The following is a 23,181-nucleotide window of genomic DNA, read 5'->3' as shown; positions in this document are numbered from 1 at the left end:
TTTTATGTTTCCCCTTGAAATCTGGGCTCATTCAGGATTTTGTAGGCTAGTTTAAGCTTCTCCTTTGGAAGGAGACAGGTTTGGCTTGATTTGTATTCTAAATATTTCACAGTGGTAAGGGAAAGCTATTATTATACCCATTTTATGGTGCGGAAGCTGAGCCACTTGCCAGCTGAGGTATCTGGCTGGGTTAAAAACGGAATCGGGTTGTCAGTCTTTCATTCCTCTTGACTGACTGAAGCCTAGGCAGCAGTACTGTCCAAGGGCTTTTTTGTACACGGGATTCACACTGGTGGAGAAAGAGTGAGAGAAACTTTGCAAGGGGAAAATAATCGTGCAATACGAAAATGGAAAATAAGTAATCATAACTCACTCACAAAAATTGGTTACTTTTAGCACTGTGAATAGAAAAGAGAGAGCTTATTCATCACAAATGAATCAGAAAATTAGAATGTGTCACAGCATTGATGATAGAGCTGAGGAATTCAGATGAACTGAAGTTCAACACTTATCCTTCTATCTGAAGAGGGTAAATGGTGTGACAACAGGGCAGAAATGACCTCTTCCATGTGCCTTTAATCTTTCCAATCTTTTTTCTTCAACCTTCTCTCTAGAAGTCATGTGGGTTTATATCTTTGTTTTCTATGGGTAGAGATAACATTTTAACATCCTTTTAATGTTCTAGAAGTATTGTATTAATTAATTCTTATGTGGGAGTCATTCCAAATAGTAGGATGAAGATTTTTACCTTATTGATTTCCCTAATACCTTTCTGGCTTCTGTGTTTTCAAAGGCTGAGGCACTATTGGATTTTTAGATTCATATGTCTCTCAGAATAAGTGCCAGCTTCATAGGTTCCTGTCAATTGATATTCCATCTTCTCTATGGATACATGATTTCCTTTATCTGACAGATTCAAGAAATTTTATACTAGATTTAATGACATTTCATGCTCCCTGAATTTGGAGGTTTTTAATTCTCTATTTTCTATCTGGCAAAAGGTTTACAAGTTAAAGTCAGATGGAAGGGTTATTCGGATGTGTGTATAGAGCATGTGCAATCTCCCACTAGCTAGATTTTGGGGTCTCCTGAAGACAAGTCTCTTGAAATATTTTCATTCCTTTTGGTCTGTCTTATGAAGACTATAAATGCCACAATGGCCTTTCATATCTTAGGGTCTGCTTTTCAAGACCAGCCATTTTTTTGGATCCATCTTGAGAAGGATGATAAGGAAATAAAAATGAGGCCTTACTCTCCTTAATATGCTATGTTAGATGCTATGAAAAACATCTACCTTAATATGCTATGTTAGGTGCTATGAAAAACATCTACCTTAAAAAACCTTAGATGATGAAATAATGATCAACAGAAAGAGATAATTCAAAAACTAAAGTTTAGCATTTAGGCCTAGGCCTGTTTCTAGGTCTGAGATATTGCTGAGATAGAACTTGACACTTCACCCCACCCCATATAAATCCTCCCTAGTTTTCCTGAGTCTTACAGGTATAGGACCTGAAAGATAAGAATGAAACAAATGCTGGAGAGCTGAGGGGGGTGGCAGGGCAGGGCAGGAGGTAATGTCAGGGACTGAACTTGTTTAATACATTCAGGATGATTTCTTACAGTTCCTCAAACAGTTCTAACTCTGTTATGAAGACAGTCAAGAGCTCTCTATGACCTGAACCCAAACAACTTTTCATTCTGTATCTTGAACTCCTGAAGTTGTAGTTTCACGGCCTTAAGACAGATTGGTATACCAGGACCTTTTACTATAGTACATTGATAGCCCTTAGGGAATGCTAAATAGGTCTGGCATTGTTATCACATGGTCGAGTCAATTAGAACTACCTGGTCATAATGCTGCTCAGAGACCGCCATGAATGCCTTTTGGCACAAAAAGGTTGTGTCTATTACAAGGGAAACTCATCCTGAGATCCCTCAGTGTATAAACACAGAAAGTAACATGTTAGTGGTACAGAGGGCTTTGGAATAAATACGGGCACAGCAGGAGAAAGAAACATCCAGATCAGTGTGAACAGAAGGCTGTCTTTACTCAAATGGTTCCCTCAATTTTTTTTTAACTCAAAGGGAAAAATCATGACATAAAATTTATACCAAAAGATATAAATTAAGCAGGTACTTATACCTAATGATCTGTTAGATACTAAACCAAGAAGACAGCATGGGCACAGTATGTGTTTTAAAGACTTGGAAAGAACTTCCACAATATAGATTGAAAAAATGTTACTTTCGTCCTTGTCACCATCAACTATTTGCTTAAGAGAATCCAAGATCTTTCACAATCTGGCCCCAATCCACCCCTCTTGTTTTTTGTTTGTTTGTTTGTTTCTGGCTTTTTTCCTCCCACCGCTGCTTCCTTATATACTGTGACAGACTATTGGCTCCTCCCTGAACATGCCTAGGACATCTTTGTCTTTGAGCCTTTGCTAACAGTTCACACTTGAATCTCCCAAGCCTAGCATAGTGTCCTAAACACAGCATGACACTCCAACATTTGTTGAATAAATGCTGTCTGTCTATTTTAGGAGACAAAGATGATAGAAAAAAGTTGTTAAATCAGTAAATAAATAGCACAAGAGAGAGGTCAAGGAAAAGTTAATTTTAGTGCGTTTTAGGAGTGGGGGCAAGATGAGCTTTAAGATTAGGAAAACTGATGCTCTTTATTCTTGGGTCTAGCCAATGCTATGAGTCAGTTACTTTTTTGGGAACAAGTTTCAACCTCAAGGTTAAATGAACACAAATGCTCTGTCCATCAGCATATAATGAAAAAGCTGTGGCTATTTCCACATCAGCACAGTGAAATTAAAATATGCAGTGTCTTTCTCAGAGGCATCATATATGACAGAACTTTTTAAAATAGTCCCCTGTGCCACTCACATACAGAAAGAGCTATAAAAACAAAAATAAATATTTTAAAAAAAACCAGTGGGATAATTTTGTTTTGGAAAGAAAAAGCTAAGGTATATCTTCATGGTTTTCTGACTATGAGAGTTGTTATAAAGAAGATAATGATCAACATTTTTGTCCTAGGGCATAATGATATTAAACTGTCCACTGAAGAATTTAAGTTAAGACTTAAAGATGAACATCCTAAATGCAAGTGGTAAATAATCAAATAGATTGCTAAGAGCAGTTATGAAATTTCTATCAACATGGCTATTTAAAAATAGGAAAGATCTTCATCTATTTTGGATGGAAAAAAATGCAGCTCTGCCTCCAGTCAGGAGATGGATTCAATACCTTCTCTGATCGTGATTTGCTCTTTATGACTACAAAATCCTGAAACATGTTGATCCTAAAAACTATACAGAATCACAACACAGTTGAGCAAAATACATTCTACAGTTTGGAGAGGATTAGGCAATACAAAAATCTGTAAGTTACTAAATTCAAAATAGTATCTGTAATGCTTACGTCTCAATTTAATTTGCCAAGTGTATATGTCACAAATAGAACTGAGGAAAAATGTACTTGAACCTACTATAGTTTAAACATAATGATTAGCCAGAGTAAAACATTCTAACAATTAATTCTTTCATGTCTAAGAAATTTAGCTGAATATTTCATAAACCTGGTATGAATATGCATCAATCTCCAATTAAAAAAAAGTTAGAAAAGACCAGAAAATAATATAGGAACTCACTATTATTATTCCCAGGACTATCTTCAAAGACATCAGGAGAACCAGTGAACAAGTCCTTCTAAATGACCAAAATGGGACCCATATGATTAAGAATGTAAATCTAATAACAGACTTAGAGAAAGCTCCCACAGGGGTGGCAAGTTACTGGCTTTCTTGTCTATTTACCTTGCAGCTTTGGAGCTCAGCAGAAGTGTCCATTACATACTGCACACAGGGTTAGATGAACAGTTCCAATGACCTTGTCTGAACCAACTTCATTTAAAGCAGTTTGCTACATTTCTTAAATAGAAGATGAGCCTATTCTATCTATGGCCCACATTTGGACTGGATCACTGAACTATTGCCCAACTCTTATAAGCAAAGCACTAACATGTACCAATCAACAGGCAGCCCATAGCAGAGGCATCAGGAAGGTCAAAATACACACACATAAGAAATTGGCAGTACATTATAGAAGAAAGCTATTTCTGAAGATGGACTTTGGCAATTAAAGCCTTTGAGTATTATTCAACCTTTGTTAGGAAAAAAATCAATCCCAATGTAACTTGTAATAATCTGGTGAAAAACGATTGGGAGAAAGAAATATAGTTTTATTTTGCAACACATTATTGTCATAAGAACATGAATCAAAAACATAAACTATGCCAATTTCTTCATAGCTGACTTGTTGTGAGATACTGTCCTAGTCTTCACTAATGACTTATTGAGGGTGGTTATGCTGTGATCAGGATTTGGAAGGATAGAAGTCTAAGACCTTTCAAAAGAAACATTTTTGTTATAGTTCAGTATCACTACAGAAAAAGGAGCATTAAGCTGACTTTGACAATCTAACTAGGATAATGGTTGCTGCATGTAGCCATTGCTTATACTGTTTCAAGTGATAGGAATGAACTAAACAGCAAAGGCATCAAGCTAACCATGAACTTGAATTTTGAAAAGTTCTGGTACAATGGGTGGTAATGTCAGTTGTTAGAATTCATAAAACTTACACCAGAATTTATGGATGCAGCAAAAGCAGTTCTTTGAGAAAAGTTCATAGTGATAAATGCCTACCTCAAGAAATAAGAAAAATCTCAAACAAACAAGAAAAATCTCAAATAAATGACCTAACTTTATACTTTAAGGAACTAGAAAAAGAACAAACAGAGCCCAGGCTAGCAAAAGAAAGGAAAAGGCAAAGAACAAAGCAGAAATAATTGAAATAAAGACAAAAAAAATCAATAAAACCAAGAGCCGGTTCTTAAAGAAGAGAAACAAAATTGACAATTTTTAACTAAACTCACCAAGAAAAAAAGAGAGAAGCCTCAAAGAAATAAAATCAGAAAGGAAAGAGGAGACATTAAAACTGATACCACATAAATACAAAAGATCTAGGTGACTACTATGAACAATTATATGCCAATAAGTTGCACAACTTAGAAAAAAATGGATAGATTTCTGGAAGCATGCAACCTGAATCATGAAGAAATAGAAAATCCAAACAGACTAATTACTAGTAAAGAGATTAAGTCAGTAATTTAAAAACTCTCCACAAATAAAAGTCCAGGACCAGATAGTAACAAAGAAAAATTAATAATGATTATTCTCAAACTCATAGAAAGAAAAGAGGAGGGAACATTTCCAAACTCATTTTGAGGCCAACATTAACCTGATACCAAAACAAGACAAAGAAACCACAAGAAAAGAAAATTACAGGCCAATATCCCCAATGAATATAGATGCAAAATTCCTCCACAAAACATTAGCAAACCCAATTCAACAGTACATTAAAAGGTACATACACCACAATCAGGTAGGATTTATTTCAGGGATGCAAGGATATCTGCAAATCAACCAGTGTGATACACCACATTAACAAAATAAAGGATAAAAATGGTATTACCATCTCAATTAATGCAGCTGAAAAAAAGCTAGGATTGGGAACAAAACAAGGATGCCCACTTGTGCCATTTTTATTCAACATAGTATTGGAAATCCTAGCCAGAGCAATCAGTCAAGAAAAAGAAATAAAAGGCAATGGTATTGGAGAGGAAGAAGTAAAACTGTCACTATTTGCAGATGACATGATACTATATACAGAAAAGACCAAAGACTCCACCAGAAAACAAAACAAAACAAAACAAACAAAAAACCTGTTAGAATAATGAATTCAGTAAAGTTGTAGGATGGAAAATCAATACACAGAAATCAGGTGTGTTTCTATACACTAACAACAAACTATCAGATAAAGTAAGGAAACAATTCCATTTATAGTTACATCAAAAAGAATAAAACACTCAGGAATAAATTTAACCAAGGAAGTGGAAGACCTGTACCCTGAAAACTATAAGATGTTGAGGAAAGAAATGAAAACACAAATAAATGGTAAGATATTCTGTGTTTGTGAGTTATAATAATTAATATTGTTAAAATGTTCACACCACCCAAATCAATATATAGGTTCAATGCAATCTCATCAAAATTACAATTGCATTTTTCACAGAAATAGAACAAAGAATTCTAAAATTTGTATGGAAATATGAAGACCCCGAATAACCAAAGAAATCTGGAGAAAGAAGGACAAAGCAGGAAGTTTTGTTCTTCACGCTCCCTGATTTGAAACTCTATTACAAAGCTATAGTAATCAAAACAGTATGGTATCGACAGACACATAAATTAACAGAACAGAAATAGACAGAGATCCCAGAAATAAACTCACTCATATATGGTCAATTAATTTATGACAAAGAGGCCAAGAATATGCAATGGGGGGAAGGACAGTATCTTCAGTAGATGATGTTGGGAAAACTCGATAGCCATACATAAAAGAATGAAACTAGACCACTACCTTATACCATATACAAAAACTAATTCAAAATTGATTAAAGACCTGAATATAGAAGAAAACATAGGTGGTAAGCTTCTTGACATTGGTCTTGGCAATGACTTTTTGAATTTGATACCAAAAGCAATAAAGGCAACAGAAGCTAAAATAAACAAGTGGGGCTATGTCACACTAAAAATATTCTGCATAGTAAAGAAAACCATCAACACAATGAGAAGACAGCTTACTGAATGGGAGAAAATATTTGCTAATTATATATCTGATAAGGGATTAATATCTAAAAATATAAAGAACTAATACAGTTTAATATCAAAAAATCTGATTAAAGAAGTGGGCAGGGGATTTGAATAGACATTTTCCCCCTTTTTAAAAAAAGATTTTATTTATTTGAGAGAGAGAGCACATGCATGTGTGTGAGCAGGGGGATGGGTGGAGGCGGAGGGAAAAGAATCTGAAGCAGACTTCACACTGATCACAGAGCTCAACTTGGGGCTCCGTCTCATGACTCTGAGACCATGACCTGAGCTAAGACTAAGAGTAAGACACTTAACTGACTGAGCCACTCAGGTGCCCCAAATAGACATTTTTCTAAAGAAGACATGCAGATGGCCAATATGTACAATGAAAAAATGCTCAATGTTACTAATCATCAAGAAAATGCAAATCAAAACCACAATGAAATTCACCTCACATCTGTTAGAGTGGTTATTTATCAAAATGATAAGAAATAAGTGATGGTATGGATGTGGAAAAAAAGGGAACCATTGTGCACTGTTGGTGGGAATGTAAATAAGTGTAGTCATATGGAAAATAGCATGAAACTTCCTCAAAAAATTAAAAATAGGACTATTATATGACCTAGCAATTCTACTCTGGGTATTTATCCGAAGAAAATGAACATACTAATCAAAAATATATATGCATTCCCTTGTTCAATGTGGTATTTTTTTTTAATTAACAGCCCGAATATGAAAACAACCTGAGTGTTCATCAGTGGATGAATGAACAAAGAGGATGCGGTATACATACATAATGGAATATTATTCAGTCATATCAAAAAATGACATTTGTGTCAACAAGGATGAAACTTAAGGGCATGATGCTAAGTGAAGAAAAAAGACAAATACCACGTGATCTCATTTATATGTGGTATTCAAAAAACCAAAAAACCAAAACCAAAACCAAAGCGAAGCTCATAAGTACAGAGAACAGACTGGTGGTTGCCAGAGGTGGGAGGTAGGGGGGTAGACAAAATGGGTGCAAGTACTCAAAAGGTACCATCCTCCATTTATAAAATAAATAAGTGATGGGGATATAATAGCATGGTGACTATAGTTAATCATACTGTACTGAGTATTTGAAAGTTGTTAAGAGAGGAAATCGTAAAAGTTCTCATCACAATAAAAAAATTCTGTAACTATATATGGTGACAGGCGTTAACCAATCTTGTGGGGGCCATTTTGGAATATATATAAATATTGACTCACGATGTTGTATGCCTGAAACCAATATATTATTGTAATATAAGGTATGTCCAGTATACGTCAACAACAACAAAAAAGAATTTATAGGGCTTACTCATGGCTTGTCTCCCTCCAAGTCTTCTTATCCCCACAGCCATATTTCCACATCCACACGCCCATTATACCAGGCAGTTGAAGAAAAAGGAACACGTGTGACTGGGACTGTCACTATGGGGACACGCTCAGTCAGCTCTCTGTCCTCCTCAAATCCAACTTGCTCTCAGTCATCTGAAAATCTGTGAGTTCAATTCAGTACCTTCCTCTCAGTGGAATCTGCGTTTACTTAATGGCCTTTACAAGATCTAGGTTCAGGTTTTTCCACAGGATAGAGGAAGTATGGCAATTATGTTTTTGTATGTGGTGGTGATGGCGGTGGCGGATTCTGCTTTGGACTTTTCAAATTTTGCATTTTCACTGCTTCCCCAACTCAAGAAGCAGATGTCGCTTATAGTTTAAATGCAAATAAAGATATATACATATATGTGCCTGCGCCACATATTTTTTTTTTTTCCCTCTCAAAAGTTCTAACACCCATTTTGGGATTTTTCTGTCCATACACTCCATGAATTGTTTCTACTCATGTCAGAGTGACTGAGGCAGAAGCGGAAGAAAACATGAATGTTTTGCGCTGACACTTGACTAGCATATTCTCCGGTAGTGATTTCCTCACATTCATCTCCACCGGTTCCGTCTCTTGGTTAGCATATGCTCTGGGAGTCTTTTTTTCACGAGATCTTCCTTCCCTAGAAATCCCTGCCTGTGACATTTCCCTGTAAATACCCGAATTCTCAGATTCACCTATTAACGATCGAGGCCTGGAGGATGTTTCTTGCCTGCTCTTTCACCCCCGACTTCGAGAAGGGCCTAGACGGTAAACAGGCTGGCGGGGACCCTCCGGGCTCCCAGCAGGCAGGGAACCTGTGGCGGTCTGCACAACACAATTAGGAAAATAGAAAGGATTCACTCATACTTTCAGCAAGAGAGTATGTTGTTTCCAAGAGGAGACCCAGAAAAGAAGGCCCCATAAAGAAAGCGAGCGAGATGATAGGATTTTAAAAGGAGTCCAGCAGAGGTAAATTTCAAAAGTGCAGATTGGCCAGGCCTCCCTCCACTGGCAGCTTCATTTTCAGGGCCTGACAGTGGTCTACGCCAGACCCTTGGAGGGAAGTCCGTTTGTCCCTGACCAGTGAAGCCCAAAGGACTCGTCGTGCAGAAGGGTTCCTTTCTTGTCTCCAAAGGCAATCAGTTTGGGTCCCCAGAGTCTGAGGGTTCATAGCTTTCTTTTAATTTTACAAGTCGGCACATGCATGGTTCCTCCTGCATGATTTGGTCCTGAGGAAGTGACCCACCCACAACGCCACAGAGCTAATTAACCCCATACCGAGCGGTTTTTTTCCCCTCATTTCACACATCCACTCAATGCTTTAAATGACCCAGCAGTGGCATGATCAGATAATTTTTTTTTTTTTCCCTTCTCAGTGAGGAAAGCACAGTGATGGGAGAGCTAGGATATATTTGCTCTAATTCAAAACAGCAGTGTAACTCGAAAATATTACCAAATGACATTTTATCAGAGGGTGCAGAAATGCTCAAAAATGCTTGAATTAAACCCTTTCATGTTATTCATTCGACTTGCTGAGGTCTCTATTTTCAATAACAAATAATACATAATAAATACTGAGGCAGAAAAGTTTGATCTAGATCCAGAATTTTTTTTTTAACATCTCATTTTACCAGGAAAGATAAAAAAGACCCAGCCTCCTTCCTTGTCTTTAAGAGAAGGGCCAATGAGATACGGAATGATATAACCCATCTTTTTTTTTTTTTTTTTTTTCACTTCAAGGAATAGGCTCAGGTTTTTCTAGATTTATTTTTGCCGAAGTGAATGCCTTGAAAACTGCGAGATGATCACTGTTTTCTAACTTTTCAAAAAGGAAAAAAAGTGAACATGATGATGGTGGGTGATTTAATGGAATCAGCTTGTCAATGTGATGAAACTGAAAATGTTTTTATAGAATATGTCCACATGCTAAAATAAAAAAGTTTTAACATAATGTATATAGCATAGAGTGGTTTTTGTCATGGCAAAAGAAAGGAGCGTCATTAATTTAGACAGTAAGTATAAGGTTCTGCTAGAAATCCTCATGGATAAATCACGGAAATACTTCTTGGTCAGATAAATGGAGCCAGATAAGTTCTAGTTCTCTTAGAAGCTATCGAAAGAGCCATCAGATTTTAAGTCTGTCATCTCTGCTACATGATAAGAAAAATTCTGGGCTATTTCCTTCAGTTATACTAGTCTATGGCTTCAGAATTTTAAAGATTTATACATAGATGGACAAGAAAATGACCTCCCCTGAATGTCCCATATTGGGCAAACTATCAGCTCTCTTTCATTCTCAAAAGCACGTGTGCCAAATTGGCTCATTCTGGTATGAATTGGTCATAGAGGGTGCACGTCTTGTGTGAACTTTCAACCTTTCTTTCCTCTGCAAAGTGATTTATGCACACACTAGTAAATGCCCGAGAATTCCATAATTCTTAGCACAGCAGACAGTCAGTACAAGGGGAAACTTATCTAATATTTAAAATTCTTCTTTCAAGTGTCTTAAATACTATGCTTTGGAACCAAAGACCTTATGAAAATTCTAAAACATATTCACTATTGCTCCCTAAGTTTTTCATGGGTATGGCTGCCAACTGGGAGTGTTAGGTGGGTATAACTGATTCAATTGGCAAAGAAGAGAGTCCAATGAGGTAGTTTTGTTTTTTTTTTTTTAATTTACAGTGGTCAGAAATTTTATATTTGAGATAGAGCCTAAATCAAGCTCTTACATGTGTGCCTCCAGCCTTCGGCTGAAACTGCTGCATCTGGTAATCCTACAGTTGGGTTATGATTTCAAAGACTTGCCCATCAGATGTTTTTCAGCTTCACTGATGCTTGGGATTCTGAAGCCCTTACCATGACCTATGAAGCCCAATCTCTCACTACTTCTCTGAACTCACGTAAAATTGGTCCAACTACCAATAGGATGTGATTACCTAGGTGGATGAACAAGAACAGGAATGTGAATGGGCTTAAAATGAATAAATCAACAAAAATTAGTCACTTTATGCCCTTGTTAAATTCAACTATCTCACTGGGGAACCTAACAAAGTGTCTGAACTTTCCTTGAGAACTGGTTAGATAAAGGAGACTTTGCAAAGAATTGCCCAGGTGGAGGCATATGTTAATTCATTAATTTAACAGATGTTTTTTCAGAGTCTATTATTAATCACTCTGCTAATTGGATTCCAAACCTGCTCTCAAGGACCTTTCACTCTAATGTATGCTTTAGAAAGTTATGCCTCCATTGTCAATGACAGGTTATTAGCCCACTTAGGTAAGATAGCATAAACTTAAAAACCTCTCCTCTTGTTCCTCATTCATTCTTTCCATTTGCCCTGTGACACCCACTAAGCCCTCGTGAATGACCTCTTAAGAGTCGATATTATCAAATCTGCCAATTCCTACTTAGGTAAGATACCCTTTCCCTACCACCAATTATATTTTCTTTCTCAAACAGCCAAGAAAATATTATAAAAGTCTGCCCAGAACTATTTAAGTGTTAGAAATGGGTCCTAACAAACTTATTTGAAACATCATTTTTTTTTCTTTTTTGGTACAATTAATGGGGCTTCATCAGCCCCTAGGAAGCATATCTTGATTTATAGGCAAATTACGAGTCAAGTGTGCCAGACACAGCACTCACTACTCTCCAGGTTAGGACATTTTAGCACCCAAAAGGGGATCCTAGTCTTATTCAACTAATCTCAATCTCAGAGAGGATTTAATGGAGCACATGTCTTTGGTCTCTATGCTCCTTATAAGGAAGTATCCCTCCATTATATTTTAGTCTTTTCTAAACTTAGCAACCTTAGGTCAGTGTCAGTGAACATGATATACAGAACACTAACTCCTCCTCAATTTACTTAACTTTTTCTTCCTCATGTGCCTTTTAAACAAAAATGGAAGAATTTAATATATGTACAGAGCAGCAAATGTTCTTTCCCCATTTCTTTTCAGATACTTTCTATTATAAACAGTGGTGATGGAATTATAAATACCATTGTTTTACCTCCATGTTAATGCTATTATTATCTTGCATAAACAGAAGTGAATAAATACGTACATGACACCAATCAATCCCTTCTTTAAAAATGCAGTATTCATATTTCTAAATCGTAAAGGAAGAATTAATGAATTCAACTTGTGGTTTACCTGTTTATATTTTGAATGTTAATAAAGTAAAACCAAATTATTGTCAGAGTTCTTTTCAGATTTACACCAGCCATTAACACTCTCCATGCCAGCAAAGGATAGGGGGAGGGAGGAACTAATGGCAGTGGGTCCCAGTCCCCAGAGTCTATGGGTAAGGAGGTTGAGGGGCTGGAGAGGATGTTAAGGTGCTAGAGCAGGAGATTCTGACCTGTTGGGTAGGTAGGAAATATTTGATGGCAGTGAAAAAGGTTATTTTTGTAGAACAACTGGCTAGGAGGAGGGGTCATTTGGGGCCTTAGGTGAGAGAAATATCAAAAACCAAACATAAAAGCACCATCAGGAGTCTAGGGAAAAGGGAAATCACTACTTGTTCCATCTCCTCATTGGTTTTCCTTCTTCCCTACTGTGCTTTCTCTTTCCATCACTACATACTCTCTCCCTTGCATTCTTCAGGTTCCCTCCTTTGCTTCTCCGTAACAGAAGCATGTGGGGACAATTTTAGGGGACAGTGAAACCAAAAAAGACATTAGAGAAGACTTGTGACAATATACTTTACATCACATATACAAGAAAATACAACCTACATTGGATTGACCAAGAACTAGAAACTGGGACTTTTGAGATTTAAAAAATTCATGGTATGTCTAGTCATATTAATCTCTAGACCAGCTGGTTTTTAGCAGTGCTAGAAAGAGCTTTAATAGAGTCATGAGTAGGGGGAAAAATGGAATCTTGTAAGGATTTATGTTTGCGAGGAAAAAAGGAACTTCTTTAGAGTTGTCTATTGAAATTGCCCCCAAATTATGTTTTGAACTTATACATAGACAATATCAAGAGAAGGAGTCTAAAAATTCTCACAGGGTTTAGGAAAGTACTAAATCCTGTATATTATGTCCATCACAGTCATTTAAGCAAGTAGAGGATAAGTAGAGCATGGTATCTCACAGTGAATAACATGGTTGGCTACTTCGCCGGTCTGACATATGGAGACTGGGCCCACAGGAACAGGGCTCTCCTTATGAATACCATGGAGAGACACTCAGGTTCATCTGAATGCACAGGACAAGAGGGGTTAGCTGTACAGGGTCATCTGGGAGGTCCCTAAAAGTATTCTCTAACCAAGCACCAACTTTTTAGCTCTGTCTTCTTGGAAAATAATTCCAACACAAAGCTTAGGAGAATACTTTATTTGGTCACTGGGTGGGGGAAGGTTGCTGAGACAAACCACCACATTCAACGCCTAAAGGCAGGAGGAAACAAGGAAAGAGACACAGAAAGGGAGAGTGAGTGCCAAAGAAGTCAGTGCCAGCTCTGGAGACTCACTAACAGAATAAATAGAGAATCTTAGAATGAGAGAAATAAATAAGCATGCTTTGAGGGAAACATCAGTATGCTTTTGGAATATGAGGCAAAAAGTAAAAATACTTGGCTCTTGTCAATTACCACCATTGCCCCATTTATTCTACTTTTATATACACAAGTAACACTCTTTCCCTCAGGATCTGCAAACTGCAACAACGGTGGTAATGATGACAAAGTCCTTAAGTCACACGAAGTTAAGTTGTTGGCAGAGCTGGGAATGAAATCCTAACCTGCAGGCTTTTTCTGGGCCTAGTCTATGTCCTCCAAAGTGTTCAGGCTGCTTTCTGTGATTTCTTTCGGACCCAAAGACACGTGTGGTAGGGGCAGTCGTCCTTATTGGTATATACATGCCTCCAGAAAGCAAGTACTCTACCTTGTTACCAAAGGCTTTTCAACTTTCACTTTTTCCTTCATTTTTTTTTTTCCAGACTACTCATCTCCAGTTTCTTCTCTACCATCCAGGATTTCAAAGCTTTTAACTTTAAAAGACATACCAGCTCCATTAATTCCCTCTTCTCTGGTTCTCAAGTGAACCTAGCTAGTTCTTGAGCCCAGATGAACTCACTCATGTGTGTTGTCCTCAGCTCCCAGGCTGAACAATGCTGGTCTTCCCAAACTGGAAGAGGCTGGGGCCTCTCCAGAGTCCTGGTTTCCAGCTGGTGTTTCAGAAGTGCTTCATAGTTCTTTTATTGTTCCCAGTCTTTTTCCTTTTTGACTCCCCATCTTCCATTTATCACTCTAATTAACTCCTTCTATCTTCCTACTCTTCACTCTCAACTGACCTTGTCTCTTTTTCTCACAGAGAAACAGAGGTCATCAAATAGCATCTCCTCCCTCCACCTCTGTCAAGAATCTACCTATCACATCTCAGAGACCTTTCTCTCTAGTACTGATGACATGTTCCAGGATCTTATTATGTCAATTACTCTTTTCTTCTGTCTTTTCCTTTTTTTTTTTTTTTTTTTTTACTGCCTGTCAACATGCTTCAGCTGCCCTCATTTAAGACAAGTAATAGCAACCATAACAAATTAACAAATAACAAACCATCTTCCGTGGACCTGATCTTTCCCTCCTTTGTACCACCTCCAAGCTTCCTAAAACCCAAATTTATTCCTCAACGCATTAAAATCTGGTTTCCTAGCTGTTTCTAATTAAACTGCCAAGGTCACTAAAAACCTCTGAATTGCTAGTTCCCAAGGTCCATTCTTCAACCTCATCATTTTATTCCTTTCTTTTTAAAGTCAGGTTCCTTGATGAATAATTTAATATGATTCACCTTTTTTATACCCTTCTATAGTTCAATAAGTTTTGAATTCTGAGCTGGTTCCTTGATGTCTGTAAAATAAAGACCAAATGCCTTTGATTCATATACAATTTCCTTCAGAATCTTTAGCAGCCTTCTTCACAAAACCCATTGTTGGTCACACATTATTCGACACAATGTGCTATGTACACTCATGCCTCTTGGACTTTGTTCATGTTCCCTTTCTATATATATATTTTTAATTTTTTATTTATTTATGATAGTCACAGAGAGAGAGAGAGAGAGAGAGAGAGGCAGAGACACAGGCAGAGGGAGAAGCAGGCTCCATGCACCGGGAGCCCGATGTGGGATTTGATCCCGGGTCTCCAGGATCGCGCCCTGGGCCAAAGGCAGGCGCCAAACCGCTGCGCCACCCAGGGATCCCTCCCTTTCTATATTATAAACATACAAGTTTTTGTGTAATATAGTAAATGCTATTAATATCATCATATCAATTTCCATATAGACTCATGAAACTAGATGTTATTTTGAGAAGTTTATGTTTCCAAAATAGAAATTAACCATCAAAATAGTATTACCTGAAGATTTGTTATTTTAGTGTTACTGAGCTCAACTGTCTCCTCTCCAAATTCATATATTGAAGTTCTAATCCTAGTACCACAGAATATGCCTATATTTGGGAATAGGGTCATTGCAGATGTGACTAATAAAGTTAAGATCAAGTAACATTGGAGTGGGGTGGGCTCCTAATCTAGTGTGATTAGGGTTCTTCTAAAAGGGGAAGTTTGGACTTGGACATGAACACATGGTGAACATCATGCAAAGATGAAGGCAGAGAGATCAGGGTGATGCTTCCATAAGCCAAAAAACACCAAAGATTGCCACAAGAAATTAGGAGAGAAGCATGGGGCAGATTCATCTTAGAGCCCTCAGAAGGGACCAACTCTGTGAACACTTTGATCTTGGGTGTCTAGCCTCTAGAACCGTAAGACATAAATTTATCTTAAGTCTCCAGTTTATGGCACATTTTTATGGCAGCCCTAGTAAATGGATACACTTAGTGAATGAACACTCTTTGAGTATATGTGAATACTCATTATCTCATTCACTTACCAAATACTGCGTGCCTACTATGTGCTAGACACTGTTCTAGGATGTTAGGATGCAAGGCGTCAAAATACATTTGTTGAATGAATGAATAAGAACTTGATCGTGTTCCTGCATTTTTGATGCAGTAATAAGCAATTAATCTATCAATCAACATAGGATTGGTTTAACGGATGCTTATACTTATTCATTCAACAAATATTTACTGAATACTTACTATGTGTCAAATATCATTCTGGGCGCAGAGAATAAAGTATGGATAGAACAAGTTCTCCACCTTCATGGAGCTTAAAATCTAGTGGGAGAAACAGACATCAACCAAGAAAACTTATAAATAAATCACATAATTTCTCTCTGTGTCCCATACTGACAATTATACACGCTTATCCTATAAACCCTGTAATTCTTGAACAATGCTCAGGGCATCAGTAATACTTTAAAATATTCCTAAATACCATGCCCTGTTCTTTCCCTTACATTCCTGCAATCTCTAAATAAGCCTGAAATATCCCTAAGATTAATAAACTTAAGCTGTTCTCTACACTTTCTGATTTAAGCATGATTTTAGGAATTTACATGTTACGTTATGGCCTACAAAATAATGATCAAGGGATCCCTGGGTGGCGCAGTGGTTTGGCGCTTGCCTTTGGCCCAGGGCGCGATCCTGGAGACCCGGGATCGAATCCCACATCAGGCTCCCGGTGCATGGAGCCTGTTTCTCCCTCTGCCTATGTCTCTGCCTCTCTCTCTGTCTCTCTGTGACTATCATAAATAAATAAAAATTAAAAAAAAAAAATAATGATCAAGACAATTAAGTCTGATAGTGGGGTAGGGTAATCCACAGGCAGTGCATGGGTTAAAAGTGTGTGGACAGCACACCTCAAAAACTGGGTTTCTCAGTCAGTTAACACATATTTCTTAAGCACTTGCTGTGTGCCAGCCCCTGTGCTGAAGATAATAGAACTCTGGGGAGAACAGGCATGATGCTGAGCCACACTGAGCTTATAATCTACAAGGAAACACCTGAACAACTAATTTCACAGTCCATTTCTTAATTTTGCTTATGCGAAATAGGATATAAGGATATATGGATATAAGGATATAAGGATATATGAAGAACGTTAGAAGAACACCTGGGATGGGTAGGGGACTTTGCCACGAGGGTTGTGTGACAAGGCTTTCTTGAGGAAGTGATGCCTGAACACTGCTTTGGGGCTATGGTAAGGGTATTTGTTTGATCAGGGATCACAAAGTCTTATGTTTCTTCTTCCTCATCTCCTTTCATCCACGTGCACACATTTCAAACACTTAAAAGCATTCTTCAAATATACTAAGAACACCAAAACTAAACACAAGAGAAGGACTCTCCAAAGGAAAGAGGCCAAAAATAGAAGGGAAAAAAAAAACCCTAATCTCACCATTTGTTTTGAAAACACCCCAAATGATTAAAACATATTATAAACTAAAACATATGAACTAATCACTTGCCAAGTTTCATTTTTAAATCAGTGCCGTTTTTGAGGTTCATAAACTGAGAAAGAGTCTTCAAATATGAACTTGGTTTTTCTTTTCTTGGCCCTCAGCTGGCTTGAAGTATCTGCTGTTAGGCTGTGTTGAGGGAAAGGGTTCCAGCTGGTTAGGAACATTTGGTACACATTCACCAGAATGTAAGCTCCTGGAGACCAGGGCTTTCTTTGTTCATCATTTCATCCCTGAAACACAGAAGAGTGCCTGGAAGGTAGTCGAGATTCATCAAATATGTGCTGAAGTATCCACTGAATGAATATTCTGGGCCTTTAAAGGAATTCTCCAACTTTCTTTTCTTCCCCAAGTCAGATCTTGCTTTAGGCAGGTGGTTCTTACCCTGGGGCGGTTTTTGCCCCCCCAGGAGACATCTGGCAGTGTCTAGAGACATTGTGGGTTGTCAAGACTGAAGAAGTTGCCACTGGCATCTAGTAGGTAGAGGTCAGAGATGATGCTATAAAACTTACAATGTAGAGGACCATCCTACAAAACAAGGATTTATCTGACCCCCAAATGTCAACAGGGCCAACGTTACAAAATGCTGCTGTAGGCCCTTTGTTTCTATTGGGTGAACTTGGGAGTACAATCTTCCATATATTTGAGAGGAAGTTGAGTGCTAGAGGAAGCAACCAAAAGAGCTTTCTTGCTTCATTCTCCTTCCTTCTTCCCAACAGAACTGCCTCCACCCTACCTAAGGCACACTGGGAGATAGTCATTTTGCCTTTTGCCCCCCACCGGGTCAATAGCAGTTGCTGGGGAAACCACCTGAAAAAGTCTGTCCCTATAACAGTAGTGAATAATTTTATAGTTTATTGGTAATTTTTCCTGAGTCTACCTAAGATTATATCCTAACTTCAGTAAAATTAGCTTGTTTACAGATTAGTCATATATCTCCAAGAATAAGAAATGTCACCCTCTCCTAATTCAACCAGTTTATCCACGTCCGGTCAGAAGCTATGCATCAGTCTAGCTTTACTCATGATCAATTAGTTCAACTTCACAAATTCCAACAAAACCCAATAATGTGCCTGTAGAAAGACTGGGTTTATAGTATTTCCTTTGCTCTCTTCCTTGCCCTGCATATTAAAATATTACTATCTGATTCCAGTTTCAATGGGGAAACTTCCATGGTGCCAAAGGAGTGCATGTGCCGATTTCCCCACTCTGATGGTTGCTCCAGTAATCTTGGTATTGTGGCATGTGTCCCAGTTACCATAGAGACTGCATACACTAACAGTGTAGCATTAAGATTGGTGGGGAAGACACATTTCACAGAAGCTTTTTTGGAGGGATAAAGATAAGACACAAGAAAGAAAGTGAGACTGCCAATAAAGAGGCACAGCAAAGAGAAGTCCCTGACAATCATAGATTCTAGAAATTCAGGACAACAGAGATGACAACTACTACTATAGAACCAACATACATTTTCCATTCAAAGGCTGCCTCTATCGGGAAAATTCCAAGTATGAGGCGAGAGAACACATACAAAATATTTTAAAATTAAAAGGTAAATAAATGAACCTACCGAAGTATAGAGGTGACAAAAGTGGTATGGCCAGAAAACTTATTTAAATAATTCAAGTCAAGAAAAAAATAAGTAATCTAAGCTCAATAAAATTGGAAGTTAAATTTCTGTAGGATGGCTGACTTACAGAGAGGCTGGCCCTCAGGGAGTAACTTAAGTTCTGAGTGCCTCTGGTTCCTTTACTGCAAATGGAAAGACAAAAAATAAAGATGACCTCCCTCTCATTTGTTCACAGAGATCTCCTTAAATATCCCAATGGTTTATGTTATGACACATAAATATGACACATGCCAGTCAAAGAAAATCTGACAAAAACTCTTAGAGGCAGGGTAAATTAGGGGACATTGTTCATGATGTAAATAGGCTTATTCTATAGTTTCTTAAAATAATGAGAGCTTAGAGTTCACTAATGGTGGGATCTTATGTCTGAGCTTTCTCTCTGCATTCAATTTTGAGGTATTTTGTTGTTACAGAGATCATGCAAATATCAATGTAAAGGGTTCAAGTGTTTAATTAGAGATGTTTTTAAATAAATAGAAGGCTGGGGATAGGATGTGGGCTGGTGTAGGGGATGTATGAGAATGCATATAAGAGGAAATTAGTCTAGGAAAATGTCAGATAAGTGATTAGAAGTTCCTTAATGTCCAGGTCACATCTGGCAATGTTTTATCACACATACTTCACACTGCTATGTCCACTGCCCACTGGATACCTATGATTCCCAGTTTTAATGATCATCAATATGTTAATATCTCTCAAATCAGGAGCTTGAGCCATTAGTTCTCTCCTGACCTCTAGCTCTCTACAACAAAAGACCTACTGGACAATTCCAATCGGATATCTCAACATGGCCAAAGTTGAATCATCCTCTTCTTCAAAGTTTCTCTTCTTATGTTCCTTATGTGAGCAAATAGCATTACCAATCACCCATCTGCCCAAGCCCCATACCTGAGAACCATCTGTTGCTTTTTCATCACCCCTCAAATAATCACCAGATTTGTAATTCTAATGTAATTTCTTTTAATAACTGAGGGAGGCTTTTGTGCATAGAAAGCGATATTTACAGTTAATTGGGTTTAAAACTATTATGTGTGTGTGTATACCTCTCTGTACATGTATACATTACTCTCTTGGTCTAGTAATTTCAGTATAAAATAAGAAGGAAAAAAAAAACTTTCAGGAAGGATGAGGTCACTAGGTAGAAAATTTGGAACTTCAAACTATTTCAACTGTCAGTCAGGCAATTGGAAGAATGAGAGTTAGGGCCTGATCTGGGAATACCTTCTGGAATGATTCTAACAAGGTCACCAGTGGACACACTGAATGTCTTCACAGTAACTCTAACAATGAGGGATTCTCCGTCTATGTCCTACAAAGGGACTTTCGCAACTCACGTCTTCTAAGTTCAAGTTGTTTCACACTTACCCACTTCTTTCACAATCACTTTCCACTTTATAGCCTGATAAAGATAGGCAGTATTTTGTTTTCCCCATCAACCAGGCTTCTTCATTCTAGTGACCTTTTACTTATGGATGTTTCTCACTTTTCTAGGTCTCCTGTTCCCATTGTACCACATTAACTCAGGCCTCTGTTATCTGTCACTTTTGATATTGTAACAGTCCACTGTACTGTGTTCTCTTATATTACGGAGCCTTTGCACAACTCGCTACCTGTGTCTAGAATGCTCATATTCCCTGATAAACATTTACCAAATGAAAAAAAATAATAAGTACTTTAGATGTTGCTGCTTTGGGTGCTGAACAGAAATAGTGGCTTATCTAATATTCTGGATAAACCTGAAAAAAGTGCACTTACTTTCAAAATTAATTTTGAAGAATCTAAAAATTTTGCCACGGAGAATCAAGGGGCCCATGCCACGATATTAAGTTTTGCATTTAATAAAAACACCTGCAAAGTCAGGGAAAGAAGCACTCATTCTTTTTTCATTCTTCCAGCAAATATTTACTGAACACCTTTATACACCAGGTACTGTTCTAGACACTGGGGATTTCTTAAAATATAAAACAGACAAAAACCTCAAAAACCAAACAACAAAACCCAGCAATCATTGGGCTTACATTCCATGGCAGGGGGAAGTAAATAAGCGAATAAAACATATATCTAAAGGGAGTAAATGCTGTGAAAAGAAATGAAGCAAAGTGGGGGGCAGGGAGTACAATTGTAAATATGGTGGTTATGAAAGACATTCTTAGAAATGAAAATTGAGCAAAGACCTGAGGGTGGTGAGTAAATAAGACTTATCTGGGAAAAGCATTACAGGCAGAGAAGAAAGCTCGTGCAAAGGCCCTGAGGTGAAATCATATATGATAGGTATGGAAAGCAAAAAGGTCAAGGAAGCTTGAGAGGAGTGAATGAGAGATCAAGTGCTGAAGGACACAAGTTAATATGGTAAACAATGTGTATGGCTTTTTGGACTACCATAAAGGCTTTAGCTTTTCCTTTGAATAGACAGGGGCCATTGGAGACTTCTGAGCAGAGGAGTGACATGGTGGTCTGAGTTACATTACATCATTACAAAGAAGCACTCTGGCTACTGTTTTGTGAGTAGACTATAAGTGGCAAGGCCAGAAGCAGGGAAGATAATTAGGAGGCTATCCAATAATCCAGGCAAGAGATGGCGGTAGCTTGAATCAAGGTAGTAGTGGTGGTGAGGATAAGAAGTGGTAAGATTTTGAATGTGTTTTGGAGGTAGAACTGCAGAATTAATTGATAAGTTGAATTTGTGCCAGAAATAAAAAGCTAGGAGAGAAATAAAAACTTTGACTTGGAGGATGGAGGATCGAGGTGCTATTTGCTAAGATGGGGAAAACCATATTTGCTGAATACAATGAGTAATTCCACTGGGGGGATATTGGGTCCCCGATGTCCATTAGGCTCACAGTGGAGATGTTGAGTAGACTGTTAAATATGTGACCCTAGAATTCAGGGTAAAGGCCTGGACCAGAGGTATGAGCTTGAACTATAACCTGGGGTGTGACTCTGAAGGAAGTGAATGGAGATAAAGAAGAGAGGAGGTTCAAGGATTGAGCTCTAGGACCCTCGGTGTTTACATGCTGCAGAGATGAGAATATACTAGCAAAGGAGACTGAGAAAGAATGGCCTGTAAGATGGGGAAAAAGTCAAATGAGTGTGGGGGACTGAAAGCCAGCCAAGTGAAGAAAGTGTTTTAATGGTGAAAGAAGAAGGAACCATGGAAAACAATGCTGGCAGATGGGGAAAAACAAAGACTGAATTATTTCATGGATTTGGCAACATGGAAGTTGCTGGTGAATCTTAATGGTGGGTGCAGGTGCTAATTAGAGTCAAGAGAGAATCAGAGTAGAAGTGGAGAATGTCAGTAGTGATGATAAGCATTTCTCAAGAACCTTGGCTTATAGCGGGAATCAAAGATATGGGGTGGCAGCTGGCAGGGAGTGGGGGCTTAAAAAAGGGTCTTTTTTAGAATGAGAGAACTTACAACATGTTCATATGCTATAGGGAGGATTTGGAAGATAGGGGGAAATTGGTAAAATGAGAGAGAGGGGAGGTTTTTCGGGAGCACTGTTTATGAATATGTGAGTGGGGTGGGGACTGAAGGCACAGCGAGGGGTGTGCTGAGACAGGAGCGCACAAGGTTTGTCCATAGTTATAGGGGAGAAGGCAGTGTGTGGGCATGCATGCAGATGGGAGGGTAGGTGTGCTGGAGAGCCAGCGTTCATACAAGTTCTTTTTTGACTGTTTCTATTTTCTCCATGAAGTAGGAAGGAGGGTCATAAGTTGACAGTGAGAATAGGGAAGGAATTGTTGGAAGTCTGAGAGAGGAAAAGAGATGAAATGCTCTTGTAGGATATGGAGAAGGACAAAATTAGTGCAGGGCAGCACTAAGAACCTCTTGGAGTGATCGAGAGCTTACAGGGAGAGTCATCAGTTTACTTGTATGCTTTTCCCCAGCCACAGTCAGCTGGCATGCAGGCCTGCAACAGGCATGGAGTTGCATACGATCTCTATGATTAGGATTTGCCAGGAGAGGACAGCGAAGCAAAGGAAGATCAAGGAAGTTAAGGCGTGTGCAAGAAAAGGATTACAGTCATTGTCCAAAGAATCTAAACTATACAAGGAAGTGAGAA

General features: G+C 38.1%; 1 protein-coding gene across 37 annotated transcripts in view; it reads right to left on the bottom strand.

The window, feature by feature from the left end:
- ZBTB20 (zinc finger and BTB domain containing 20) overlaps positions 1 to 23,181 on the bottom strand; it is a 770,327-nt gene that overhangs the window by 186,724 nt on the left and 560,422 nt on the right. The window lies entirely within an intron of this gene.

This window comes from Vulpes lagopus, chromosome 1 (genome assembly GCF_018345385.1).
Source record: "Vulpes lagopus strain Blue_001 chromosome 1, ASM1834538v1, whole genome shotgun sequence".
Taxonomy (NCBI): domain Eukaryota; kingdom Metazoa; phylum Chordata; class Mammalia; order Carnivora; family Canidae; genus Vulpes; species Vulpes lagopus.
The sequence above is the reverse complement of the archived record's forward strand: the minus strand, read 5'-3'. Positions and strand labels throughout refer to the sequence as shown.